This window comes from Brassica oleracea, unplaced genomic scaffold (genome assembly GCF_000695525.1).
Source record: "Brassica oleracea var. oleracea cultivar TO1000 unplaced genomic scaffold, BOL UnpScaffold01376, whole genome shotgun sequence".
NCBI lineage: Eukaryota > Viridiplantae > Streptophyta > Magnoliopsida > Brassicales > Brassicaceae > Brassica > Brassica oleracea.
Window position 1 is genome coordinate 1 of NW_013617913.1, and position 10,570 is coordinate 10,570.

Below are 10,570 nucleotides of genomic sequence, written 5' to 3' on the forward strand. Positions count from 1 at the left end.
TTGTTTTCCAGAGACCCGAAGTTAACTATTTGGCCAACCACGTCTACGTTACAAAAATAAGACTAAAATCAGAAACAAGTATATACAAAGGGAAAGACTCTTTAAATGAGTAAGAAACTAACTCACCAACCAAACAGCTATGATCCAGATTTCCACCAAGAATATCAGAGAAGTCCGCGAAATACTTTTCGGGAACTGCAGTTGGAAAATCATCAGCTATTCCAACAAATGTTGTGTGAAAGAAGCCAATTTTGTAAGGACGTGGCGTCGTACGGTATTCACCAGTTGCATCGTACACTTTGAACAACTGGAGGACAATCGCTTCTCCCTCGCGTAGCTTGTCATCGAATTTTTTGATGAGTTGTTCACCAACTGAAGCATGAATTCTGGTCCCCTGGACAAAAAAAATTATGAAAGTTTTGTATATGCAGAATAATTAGATAAACGATGCTTCCAAAAAAAAATGCATTGATAAAGTTACTTACTTCTTTATCAACAACCACCATTTCAATGGTGTTTCCTGATTCTTTGTTATAGTTTCTCCACAAGCGAACAATCCTAACTTCAATACGCGACGTATCTTTACGGGGTTTTAATTCTCGCACATAAGAAACAATATTTTTTTTGGCACGCACCATTGCCATTATTCTTGTAAGAGCTAAATGTTTGTACCTTAAGCATTCGGGTTTCTCATATATATATTAAGCCATTTTATATAATATTAATGACCCCTAATAAAGATTGAAATAGTTTAAAGAAATATATTAATTGTGTATTGTCGTAAATTGATTTGCATATAATATCATTTTAACTTGCGCAAGTAATGTAATAAATATGATAACAACCGGCGCAAGCAATTGATTCGAATAATAAGGAAAGTTATTAATATGCAAATTAGTTTACAATCTTGAGCAAGTTATCTACTCATATGGGCTTAATATCTATCGACAATATATTTGGGCTTTCTAAATAGGCTTTTCAATTTTTTTCTCATAATTAAGAAGACCAAAATAAAAATCCGAAAACCAACAGACCGGAAACCGCAAGGAATGAAACCGACTGACTAAATTAGTAATGTGAAGCTCTAAATCTTGCTGCAATTAGTGATGCAACAGACTATCGAAATTAGTAATGTGAAGCTCAAAATCGTGCTAATGAAACAAAAACCAAACTTGAAAATCCGAAGCAAGACCTCAACAGCAAGAATATTAATCAATCAATTAGATACGCAGATTCAAAATGTAAAAGTTTTTTTCCCCTCATATCTTAAAAGTCGAATCCAATCAGAAAACAAAAAAAACTTTAAATTTCGAGAGTCAGGACAAACTTCACCTCGTCTGGTTGTCGTTGCTGTTCGCGATGGATAGGATTGAGTCTTTAGAATATGGAGAACCAAACTCATCTGGTCGGACTGTCTTCATCGGTTTGATACCATCTCCCCCTTCAATTGACACGCGATTGGAAAAAAAAAAGAAGAAAAAATTTCTGGAAAACGACGGCGTTTTCAATGACGCGGAAGGGAGTGAAAAAAATAAATCAAAAAGAAAAATTCCAAAAAATCAGCCAATGGAATTATAACGTTTTTCTTGAGAAGCTCTAGGTTAATGTCACCTCAGCAGAAATCACTAAAGTGACTTCTCTTTTAAAGTATAGGAGTATGTTTCACAAATAATATATAGGGGATATTTGAGTTTTGAGATAACCATCTAAATCGTATTTCACAGTTACTAAATATATAGCTCCAAAATAATTCTTCTTGTAGATAAATAGTGGCGGAGCCATAGTGTTTTCGTACAGGGGTCGGTCATAAACCTATATATATATATAATCATTTATAAATGGCTAAAATAATATTACAAAAATTATTTTTCTATAGCTTAAAATATTTTTGTTATGATTTAATTTTAAATCTTTAAATATTTTTTAACCAAAAAAATGAGAGAATCATTTAAAAACTAGTCACCGACATAATTTTGTAATACTATTTTCATAATTTTATTTCTATCAAATTTTCACAGTTATTTAATAAAATTTTAAATTAAAACTCTCCAAAATATTTTAAAAATAGATAATTTACAAAAGCTTGTGAATACATTAGTAACTTTCATGTTTTATCAAATTCTAAATAAAATCCAAAGCAAAATATACAAAATTAAATTAATGTAAAAGAAAATAACTTGAACATGCATGATGTTTTATATTTTCTACCTCACAAAAAGCAGGGATGAAACAGTTGGCTAAGGAAGAGTTTTTGCCTATTTCAAAATCTGATTTTTATGTTTTGCTAAAAGTAACTAATAATTATATAACATTTTAAAATTGTAATTAGTACTTGCCTAATTAATTTAAGCTTTTCTTTTCATTGTTTTCATTTTTGTGGGGTCAGACTATAAAATTTGGTGGCGTCATTATATTTTTCTTGAAAAACAAAACTTGTATTTTATAAATAAGGTGGGGTCAGCTGACCCCCCTCCAACATCTATGGCTCCGCCCCTGTAGATAAATCAGCTGGCCCTAAACTAAACTCATGAACACCGGATTTATGCGTCAACATTTATAAAAGAATATAAAAAATATAAAAACATCAAAATCTATTTGAGTAGTTCATGAGCAATTTTTTTGTTTTTGTGTATGCGATCAAAACACAAGAATGGATCATAAATGAAAGAGATTATTATTATTATTTCACTAAAGGATTTTATGCTAAAAACGTAGAATTAGTATATAATTTGGCGAATCTACACCTTGTCATTTTAACTCTAAAAAATCTACTATTTAATTAATTAATTAATTAATAGAATCATTATTTTATCTATTGTTGACAAATTATAAATGAAAGAGATTATTATTATTATTTCACTAAAATAGAATCGCTATTTTTATCTATTGTTGACAAGTCACAGTAGAACTATTTAATTAATTAATCAATATGACATATTTGATTGTTTATATTAATCAATCAAATATATAACCATTTTAAAAAATATTAATAATCAAAAAGATATTAATATCAAATCAATTTTAATTATAAATTTGAATTTCATTTTTAGTTATAACAAAACTTGTGCATTCTTGAGCACTATCTTTGACTACCTCAGCATGAGAATCACTGTGCAGTCTTTCTTGACTTTGGCAGATAATTTGTGCATTCTTGAGCATTATCTCCGACTACCTCCGCATGAGAATCACAGTGGATTATTTCTTGACTTTGGCAGATGCAGCCCAACTCAGTCATCTTACCCACCGTAGCTAACAATTTTAAATCGAAATACCCTCACAGTTTTTGTGAGCTCTCTTTTGCCATTGAGCGATCTGAAAAAAAAAACAGAAGCAGATATTCAAGCAAGAAAAAAGCCTAACGATAATTTTCAAATTTGTATGTGTTCATTGTTTAGATAACCAGAACATTAAAGAGGAATGCTCCAGGAATTTGCTGAAAGTCCTAACGATAATTTTCAAATTTGTATGTGTTCATTGTTTAGATAGCCAGAACATTAAAGGAGAATGCTCCAGGAATTTGCTGAAAGTCGATACCACTTCAGAGACCAAAAAGTACACTGGTAACTTCAAATCCGATTTGTATGTGTTTATCATGGGTTCAATATTAACTCGGCCAGAACATTAACATTTATCCTATCTCAGAGGAAGGAGATTGTGATTGCTCCAAAAAATGCCGAAAGGAGAATATAAAATTATTAAAAACATCAAAATTTATTCGAATAGCTTATGAGCAATTTTTTGTTTTTGTGTATGCGATCAAATACACAAGACTAGATCATAAAAAAAAATTATTATTATTATTTCACTAAACAAGTTTATTCTAAAAAATGTAAAATTGATATTATATAATTTCGCAAATCCACACCTCTTTTCCGCAACTTGTCATTTTAACTGTAAAGAATAACACTGTTAAATCACCAACTTAGACAAAATGATGGCATAGTGGTTCCCACTCGAAGATATACCGAAGTTATGACATGTGAAGTTGATATTGGTGCACGAGAGGCTGCATACGTCATTAATATCCTTCATGTTACAGAGGAGAGGAAATTGGATTATATATATTTTCTTAAAAAGATCTTGGTATTATCATTCTAGCTGGAGAAAATTTTAGGAGAAGAGACGAAGAGAACGATGTATATGTAAGATTTGCAGTGTATAAAAAGATGATTTTGAAGATAAATCAAACGAAAAAATCTACTGCAAACAAGACTAATAAAAAGAATGCAAATAGGAAGTAAACTTGCAAAGTAATTAGTAATCAGCCACAACAAACTCTGAATCTAAAAAGACTAAGGCGAGCAACCAAGAGCATTAATAGTCTTTGAGCTAAGTCTAAAATCAGCTATAAAGTGGAATCTCCTAGAAAAATTCTCTTCCTAAAGAGGAAACATTGCACACATACCTGTCATATGTGGAATATCTGTAGTTCCATATCATGGAGTTGAAAGACACTCTTGTACTTCGGCAAGTACATTTATCCATGATATTTTGGTTCAGAATTTATTTTGTTAAAAAAATAATCTTTTAAAACAGATTATATGTATTTTAATAAGACTAATAATATATAGAATCTTTGAACTACTTTAATCATAATATCTGTTGATATTTTTTCATTTAATATATATATATTAAAATTTTGAAAATTTTGTTTAAGAAGATTTTTAAAAAATCTTAATTTTCAAAATTATATGTAAATATTCTCACTAATTTTGTAATTAGTTTTGAAATATTATTATACATTAATATATTCAGTTATCGTTTATAAAATGAAAAATAAAATTATATCATATTCTTATCTATTATATAATCACTATCAATCATATTAAAAAAATAGTATTATGTTGATCTAAATATTTTAACAATATCTTAATTTTCAAAAAGTTTATATAAATATTTTCACTAATTTCGTAATTAGCAATGAACTATTATTATGCATTAATATATATTCAGTTATTGTTTATAAAATTAAAGATAAAAATTATATCTTACTTTTATCTATTCTATAATGATAATCAATCATGTTAAATTATTATATTGAAATAAATATGATAAATTATATTAAATTGATAAATTTTATTTTCATATTTATGTTAAAAATATAATATGATGACAAAACGGCTTAACATTAGCATAATATATAATACATGTATAAAAATTAACATATCTTAGACGTTAGTACATACAATAATATATTATGTAAAATGAATAAACGTAAGAAATATTGTTAATAAGAAATCCATTTTGAAAGGGGGGGGGTTTAAAAATAAAACATAAATTAAATAAAAAATAATTTTCAAATATGATTTTTTCATGCACATATTATTTTTTTTTAATAACTTAATGCAAATACAATGCGATAAATATATAATAAAAACAACAAATACATGTGAAGATTTTAAACAATCAGTTATTTACAACATGTAAACTATAAATTATTGTATTTGAAATAGTTATAAAAACATTTAAGTATATGATTAAAATTAAAAATGTATACCACTAATTATCTAAAATATATATATATATGCATATAAAACTTACAATAACACATGTGTGGTTGCGCGGGTCAAGATCTAGTAACACTGTTAAATCACCAACTTAGACAAAAATGATGGCATAGTGGTTCCCACTCGAAGATATACCGAAGTTATGACCTGTGAAGCTGATATTGGTGCACGAGAGGCTGTATACGTCATTAATATCCTTCATGTTATAGAGGAACGGACATTGGATTATATATGTTTTTTTTAAAGATTTTGGTATTATCATTCTAGCTGGAGAAAATTTTAGGAGAAGAGACGAAGAGAACGATGCATATGTAAGATTTGCAGTGTATAAAAAGATGATTTTGAAGATAAATCAAACGGAAAAATCTACTACAAACCAGACTAATAAAAAGAATGCAAATAGGAAGTGAACTTGCAAAGTAAGGAAAACAACCAAGAACGTTAATAGTATTTGAGCTAAGTCTAAAATCAGCTAAGTGGGATCATACTTTGGAAAAACTCTCTTCCTAAAGAGCAAACATTGCACACACATATGTCATATGTGGAGTATTTGTAGTTCCATATCATGGAGTTGGAAAGACACTCTTGTACTTCAGCAAGTATATTTATCCAACAAGTAAGAACCACTTAGTTAGTGTACACTTTTTTTTTTTTTTTGAACACAGTTAGTGTACACTAAAACTAAGATAGTACAAAGAGATTTTTTTTTTGTTTTTTGAAACACAAAAGAGTTTAAACTACAATGCTCGTTAGAAAATGTGACAAAAGTTAGATATTTATGTTAGGATAAATAAACAATGCAAGTTTCACATCTCTTATTGAAACATAAACATTCCTTTGTACCTAACGTTTTTGGGGAAATTGCCAAATATGATCTATAACTTGATTTTAAACACAAAAATATATCTCAATTTGAATCAAATGCAAAACTAACCCAAAAGACTAGTGAAATTAAAAATAACTCCTTCTGACAAAAAAACAGAATGTACTTTTACGAATATAATCCCTGTAAGTTTTATGGGGCTTTGTAAGTCTTTTGGGAGAAGACTTCCACGAAGTTGAAATGACTAAAAATTCAATCAATAATTTATACAAAATAACTTCAATCAGTATCAAATCAATGAAATTGATGGATTATTTTATTCATATTTTCATAAATAAATAATTACATTCATATAAATTTAAATAAACTTTTATATTAAATTAAATCTATATAAATAAGATGCAATACATTGACATAAAATAAGTGTTAGAATCATTTCTCATATTTATCATACAATTAATCAAATAAATTACAGAGGTTTTATTAAATATCCATAACAAAAAGAGTTGAAATGACTAAAAATTAAATTAAATCATATCTTATACAATTTAATATTTAACAAAAACAAAATAATATAATTATATGTATATATATATATATATGTTTAAATACACTAAAATAAAATGTTTAAACATTTTGATTTCGTAAATCATATTTTGTTAAAAGATATTTTAGCGCTTTAAAAGTTTATCAAAACAGTTTATGATTGTAACAAAAAATATTCAAATGGTCGTGCTGATCCGACATAAACAAAACAATAAAGCCCCGCCCAAATAAGCTTTGCCATAACACAAAAGAATTATACGAACGTTTATTTGTTGTTCCAGGTTAAAAATTTGTTAGACGTTGGGTTTCAATTTAGAAATGAATAATTAACAAAACCCATTGAGCCAAATATCTACTTATGTTCATATATGTTTTTTTGGGCCAGTTCTTTAAAATAAATCAGAAATATTTTTTAAAACAAAATTGTATACGAAAATAAAGCTATAAAATATTATATAGCTAACTGAATAAAATTTACATACATTTTAATCAATTAAAAATCTTAATTTTGAGATTTAATTGAAAAATATATAGAGCATCATAGTATCTATATGAAGTGTAATTAATATGATATATATGAACACAAAAATGTATTCATATTCATATTTTTCATCAAAAAAAAAAAAAATTCATATTTGTATATGTTAGCAACATCAGTTATTTTCGTATACACTAATCTACAATCTAATAAAACATTATATAATTTATTTAAGTAACATAATTATTCAATAATACCATTACATAAAAATATAAATATATACAAAACATTATACGCTGAAAATAACTACACTGTATAGTAAATATAAGAACAAAAATAATTATGAAAATGTTCAAAATATATATTATTTGAAGATAAATGCTTAACACTAATTATAAACAACAAATTTAAACTGATTATAATATGAACCAAATTATCACTAAGATAAAAATTACACAAATAAAAATTATACAACTAAAATCTCCTGACTGTAGACAATATTTAATTAATTTATAAAATTTGTTTGATCAATTTAAAATAAAGTCCGTGTTTTTGCGCTGATAATGATCTAGTTAGTTTTTAGATAAAAATTAATACTTAAGGTCTCAGCTTCATTTTATATGAAATATTTTGGAGAATAACCGACCCAAAAATAAATCCGTGAGTGATTAGGTCCAGAAAAAATAATATCATATTGTGTGAGGAGATGGATATATCTGCTGATGTCCAACTCCATTTAGAATATTTTTTTTTTGGGAAGCAACCAACCCAAAAACATATTTACGAAGACTTAGTTCTAAAGCAAATAATAATATAATAAATACAGGATTGGGCATCTGTTCTAGTAGAGCGTTTGACCCGAAAGGGCATTTGGTCTATCACAACAACAAGGCATCTAAGGTGCAAATGTGAACATCATGCCACACAAACATATCTAAGATGAGTCTCCGAAGGCTACAACAAGAACCATCATAGACAGGCGAACGCGCACGATGTCAATTGGGTCGGACCATACATGCAAGACATTCCATGTGGCATGTACCCAAGAACCAGTTAATGAAACCACACTGTACACAGGCCCGCAACAATTGGATCTGAAGCGTTACAGCGTGCAGTTATACACGTGCAAATGTGTGCGTTTCCTCTTCATCGTTAATATAAGGCATTGACTTATGGACTATGGTTTTCAGTCTTGGTCTGAACCATAAGCATATTTTATTTTGTTTGGGTTCAGATATAAATAAAATAACATAATAAAGTTAAAAATAATTTGAAAATAATTTTAGCTTAGAAATTTGATTAGTTATTAAAAGTTAGTCTATATAAAGTAATTTGAAATTCGAATCATAGATTTTTTCCGTCTAACATTTATTTTGTTTTTTTTGGGTGTAAAACATTTATTTTGTTGTTTAAAAGAATTTTATATAAATGTATTATATAACCATAATGGAAGATACAATTTCGAAGAATGAAAACTTACAGTTTGATCATTTTACTTAGCTTAATATACTGGAAAACCGTGAAGTAACTCTTTACTCTCCACACATAGATTAATGAAAAAGTTTTATAACTTTTAACATCATACGAATAAAATTATCGGATATATATTTTTAATTTTTGTGACACACATAAAATTATTGATTGAAAATTCATCGAAATATTATTTTTATAATCTATACTATTATTTGAGAAGTGAATTTTTTTTTTTTGCTTATTTTTCATGTACTCCATAATTTTAGTCTGAGTCATTAGTTTTAATAATAAATTTAATTAGACTGATTAAAGTCTTAATACATAATTATATAATTCATTATTTGACTGATTAAAAATTAATATTATAAAAATTATCTCAGAAAATAAATGGAGAACATGTTTGAAAAAAGAAAAGATAATTCCATGTATTTATTTTGTGTTTTTATACATATTTATTTCTTATATATTAAGTTTTATAATTAGGTAGTACAGTATATATACATATAATAATTTGATTTATCATTATATTAAAATAATAAAAAATAGTTTTATGAAGAAAAAAATGTTTATATTTTTTTGTAAATGTAATATATCATGTCATATATTTTTTTAAATATTAAAATTTATTTTAGTACTAAAATAGGTATGTAACCAATAACAATAAATTTGATTTATATTTGTTTGTTAACGTGATTTTTGTGGTATTATTATTTTTATTCTTATTATTCAGTTGTAAGAATAACATTTATTTGTTCTTTAAGTTGGAAAAACTAATATTTATTTGTTTTTGTTGTTCTAAATATTTTTTTTATTGGGAATGGAATTATCATTTTTAAATAGTTCCAAATATCTGCTTCCAAAAGTGAATATTTTCAAAATATTAATTTTATATTACAACAAGTATCTTATATTTATAAATTTTTTAAATTAACTCTGTTTACTTTTAATTTTTTCAAGAGTTTCAGAAATTATAACTTTTTAAATTAAAATTTCTTTAAAAGACTATAAAGTAAAAAAAAATGTGATTTTTATATTATCAAAACTGTATTTTATAAAATGATATGTCTTATTTATAATTATTAAAGTTTGAAAGTTAAAAGACGATTTGAAAATAACAAATTATAATTTTATAATAAGAGGAATACTATTTTATAGAGAAATAGCTATATCTACTTCAAAGTAAAAAATATAGATTGACTATAGCTTATTTTTTTCACTATTATAATATTTAGAAATGAAGATAAAAATAGATTGGAAATGTTTTTGTCTTATACATTATTAATATTTTGTTTGACAACATGATTGATCTGTTTGAATGTTTATTTAGTTATTATAGAAGATACTTTACAATATAACTATACATATATCCATAGTTTTATTTACTTTGATTAATATAATATTTAATTAATATAATATGTAAAGTTGGGTTCGGTTTAATATTCTTGTGCTTTTGATTTACTTTGAGATTTTGTAGGTTTTGGTAATTTCAAAAATTTAGTTTAACAATATCACTTTATATTAACAGTTATATATTTGTTTATTTAATTAGATCATTGTGTATAAATTAATATAATAAAAACTGGTTAAAAATAACAACATATTTTAAAATAAAATATTAATGTTGTTATTTAAAATAATGTTTTAAATCAATAAAAATTAAAATTAAGAAATTGAAAGATTCGTAAAATAATATAAATATAATGTTTACCCCTTTATTTTTTTTTTTTTTATCTTTAAACTAAT

At 25.9% G+C, this 10,570-nt stretch overlaps 1 long non-coding RNA gene across 1 annotated transcript; it reads right to left on the reverse strand.

The window, feature by feature from the left end:
• LOC106321274 lies at positions 1–245 on the reverse strand. The gene is made up of 2 exons (XR_001266030.1): positions 127–245; positions 1–43 (listed from the first exon to the last, which is right to left on the reverse strand). It is a non-coding gene; the product is annotated as an uncharacterized LOC106321274 (long non-coding RNA).
• Positions 246–10,570: the final 10,325 nt, after the last annotated feature.